This window comes from Physeter macrocephalus, chromosome 14 (assembly GCF_002837175.3).
Source record: "Physeter macrocephalus isolate SW-GA chromosome 14, ASM283717v5, whole genome shotgun sequence".
Lineage (NCBI taxonomy): Eukaryota > Metazoa > Chordata > Mammalia > Artiodactyla > Physeteridae > Physeter > Physeter macrocephalus.
This window is the reverse complement of record NC_041227.1, coordinates 40799206-40803653: the sequence shown is the minus strand read 5'-3', so window position 1 is coordinate 40803653 and position 4448 is coordinate 40799206. Positions and strand designations below refer to the sequence as shown.

The 4448-nt window shown below is 42.0% G+C and overlaps 1 protein-coding gene across 1 annotated transcript in view; it reads left to right on the top strand.

Moving 5' to 3' along the window:
- Positions 1–4448, top strand: part of KIF16B (kinesin family member 16B) — a 293074-nt gene that overhangs the window by 53226 nt on the left and 235400 nt on the right. The gene's annotated exons all lie outside the window — the stretch shown is intronic.

The window sequence follows — 4448 nt, the reverse complement described above, 5'->3', positions numbered from 1 at the left end:
GGTGTGTGGGCTTCTCATTGCGGTGGCTTCTCTCGTTGTGGAGCACGGGCTCTAGGTGCGCGGGCTTTAGTAGTTGTGGCACGCGGGCTCAGTAGTTGTGGCTTGTGGGCTCTAGAGATTGTGGCGCACGGGCTTAGTTGCTCCACGGCATGTGGGATCTTCCTGGACCAGGGCTTGACCCCGTGTCCCCTGCATCGGCAGGCGGATTCTTAACCACTGCACCACCAGGAAGTCCCTTAATTTTAATTTTTATTGGAGTATAGTTGCTTTACAGTGTTGTGTTAGTGTCTACTGTGCAGCAAAGTGAATCAGTTATATGTATACATGTATCCCCTCGTTTTTAGATTTCCTTCCCATTTAGGTCACCACAGAGCATTGAGAGTTCCCTGTGCTGTACAGCAGGTTCTCGTTAGTTATCTGTTTTATACATAGTAGTGTATATGTGTCAGTCCCAATCTCCCAATTCATATCATCCTCCCCCATTTGGTATCCACACATTTGTTCTCTACATCTCTGTCTCTATTTCTGCTTTGCAAATAAGTTCATTTGTACCATTTTTCTAGATTCCAAGGAGCACTTTTTAAAATGTTTGAGTTAGGGAGTTTCCTGGCGGTCCAGTGGTCAGGATTCGGTGCTTTCACTGTTGTGGCCCTGGTTCAGTCCTGGTTGCGGAATTAAGATCCCATAAGTTGCATGGTGTGGCAAAAAAAAAAAAAAAAAAGAAAAAAAAGAAAATTTAAGTTAAATTGGAGTTAGAAATAAACAAAGATACAGTTCTTCCCATTTTCCTAACCCATGAATGGATGTCTGAAGTGTATCATTAAAAAAACCCAAAACTTTTCTTTAAACGCACACTGCTCTCTCCAGAGCAGCTTTCCCTTCTGGAAAATATGGCCCTCGAAGTCCTTGACATCCTGTGAGTGGTTTGACCTGTGAGAATATCGACAGGCCGAGAACCTTGCTGAGTTTCCTGAGTCCTGAAACGCACCCAACAGTGCTGTCCCATAAGCTGGTGGACTGCAGTGGGCCAGGAGTTGCTCTGTACCTAAAAATATCTCCACATACATTGTACTTTTTGATGTGGAGCTTTCCCGTGTGTGAAAAGAAACTGTGAGCACAAAGAATCCAGCTGCGCGTGATGTTGTCAGGCTTGAATCACTTATGACACGAGCCACAATAGTCATTTTTATTTATACCCCTTATTACTGGGATCTTTTTTCAGTGTTTTAACAACATTTATCTGAAGTAAATATGTAAGGATCTTCCAAACTACTACATGGGAAGGGAAGTACTTGGAAAATTCTTGGTTTAATTTCTTGTACTTAACATGTGAATAAGTTATGAGAAAAGAAAGATCAGCCTTTTAAAATTAAACTGAGGAAATCCTCGAAAAGAGCTTTATCACATGGACAGAAAAACTTTATTAAAACTTTTACACATTCTGTCTGAGGAACGTCTTCAGAGGTGTTGTATATGCCAGTTGCCTTATACTTTGTGATCTTTTGTTGTCTTGTTTCTTTCTTAGCCAAAGACCACCACAGTCATTAAAGGATTATTTTTGTTACTGTAGTTTTGGGGGTGAGGATGGAAAAGATAGTTGTCTGTTTTAGGATAAACTGAAGATAAAATTATTTGATAAATTTAATACATTACAATAAAAACAAGAGTCCAATTTAAAATAATTGATCACACTATGAAGCTAAAAATTGTTGTGAGACAATACAGGCTTATCCAAAATTAATTAAATTTGTGATGCTCAAAAAAATAAGCAGGTGTTCTTTTTTTTTTGAAATAAAGGTAACATTCACAAGTTTCTTATTTATTTATTTATTATTTTTTTATTTTTTAAAATTTTTTAAATTTTTGTTTGTGGTACGTGGGCCTCTCACTGTTGTGGCCCCTCCCGTTGCGGAGCACAGGCTCCGGACGCGCAGGCTCAGCGGCCATGGCTCACGGGCCCAGCCGCTCTGCAGCATGTGGGATCCTCCCGGATCGGGGCACGAACCCGTGTCCCCTGCATTGGTAGGCGGACTCTCAACCACTGCGCCACCAGGGAAGCCCTATTTATTTATTTATTGGCTGCGTTGGGTCTTCGTTGCTGCGCATGGGCTTTCTCTAGTTGTGCTGAGCGGGGCTACTCTTTGTTAGGGTGCGTGGGCTTCTCATTGCAGTGGCTTCTCTTGTTGCAGAGCACGGGCTTCTAGGCATGTGGGCTCCAGAGCGCAGGCTCAGTAGTTGTGGCACATGGGCTTAGTTGCACCGTGGCATGCGGGATCTTCCCAGACCAGGGCTCGAACTCGTGTCCCCTGCATTGGCAGGTGGATTCTTACCCACTGTGCCACCAGGAAAGTTCAGCAGGTGTCCTTAAGTGTAAATTTTCCTGGTGACATTGCTCTATTCCCACAGTATCCTATTCCAGATGCTGCCATGATTCATTGAAAATGCTACTCATATCAGAGTTCTATTTCAGGGTTATTTGTTTAAGTACAGGCAAATAAAAGCTCCTACTTTTAATAATTTTATTTGCCTTTGCAGAATGCCATGTGTATCAGAGTTTCAAAGCACAATTTAAGTATGGCAAAAGATTCTGACACGTATTTGCTTCTCCTACTACATGGATTACAGACACACAGATATATATGTAGTGGTTTATATTTACACATATATGTATATATACATACATGTGAACTCTTCATTAAAGAATTATACATATTATGAGTATATGTATCAGTGAATTTTCACAAGCCGCATTCACCCATCTAACCTGCATTCCATCAAGAAACAGAACGTTACCAGCGCCCTAGAAACTCCTCTTCATGTTCCTTTCCCAGTACTGCCTGCCCTTCCCCTCAAGGGTAACCTCTATCCTGACTTCTTAAGGCAGAGGTTGGTTTTCAGTTTTGCCTATTTTTGTTCTTTATATAAATGTAATCATGTCATATATACTCTTGCTCTCACTTTTACATAAGATCAAATTTATGGAATTTAAAAACATAGGCAGGGAGATTGGTTCAAGATGGTGGACTAGAGGATGTGCTCTCACTCCCTCTTGCCAGAGCACCAGAATCACAACAAACTGCTGAACAGTCATCGACAGGAAGGCACTGGAACTCACCAAAAAAGATACCCCACATCCAAAGACAAAGGAGAAGCCGCGATGAGATGGTACGAGAGGCACAATCACAATAAAATCAAATCCCATAACTGCTGGGTGGGTGACTCACTGACTGGAGAACACTTACACCGCAGAAGTCCACCCACTGGAGTGTAGGTTCTGAGCCCCACGTCAGGCTTCCCAACCTGGGGATCTGGCAACGGGAGGAGGAATTCCTAGATAATCAGACTTTGAAGGTTAGTGGGATTTGATTGCAGGACTTCAATAGGACTGGGGGAAACAGAGACTCCACTCTTGGAGGGCACACCCAAAGTAGTGTGCACATCGGGACCCAGGGGAAGGAGCAATGACCCCATAGAGACTGAACCAGACCTACCTGCTAGTGTTGGAGGGTCTCCTGCAGAGGTGGGGGGTGGATGTGTCTCATGATGAGGACAAGGACATTGGCAGCAGAAATTCTGGGAAGTACTCCTTGGCGTGAGCCCTCGCAGAGAAGACTCAAATCAATAAAATTAGAAAAGAAAAAGGAGAAGTTACAGCAGACGCCGCAGAAATACAAAGCATCCCAAGAGACTACTACAAGCAACTCTATACCAATAAAATGGACAACCTGGAAGAAATGGACAGATTCTTAGAAAGGTATAACCTTCCAAGACTGAACCAGGAAGAAATAGAAACTATGAACAGACCAATCACAAGTAATGAAATTGAAACTGTGATTAAAAATCTTCCAACAAACAAAAGCCCAGGACCAGATGGCTTCACAGGTGAATTCTATCAAACATTTAGAGAAGAGCTAACACCCATCCTTCTCAAACTCTTCCAAAAAATTGCAGAGGAAGGAACACTGGCAAACTCATTCTGTGAGGCCACCATCACCCTGATACCAATACTAGACAAAGACACTACAAAAAAAGAAAATTACAGACAATATCACTGATGAATACAGATGCAAAAATCCTGAAAAAATACTAGCAAACAGATTCCAACAACACATTAAAAGCATCATACACCATGATCAAGTGGGATTTATCCCAGGGATGTAAGGATTCTTCAATATACGCAAATCAGTCAATGTGGTACACCATATTAACAAATAGAAGAATGAAAACCATATGATCATCTCAATAGATGCAGAAAAAGGTTTGACAAAATTTAACACCCATTTATGATAAAAACTCTCCAGAAAGTGGGCATAGAGGGAACCTACCTCAACATAAAAAGGCCATATACGACAAACCCAGAGCAAACGTCATTCTCAGTGGTGAAAAACTGAAAGCATTTCCTCTAAGATCAGGAACAAGACAAGGATGTCCACTCTCACCACTATTAT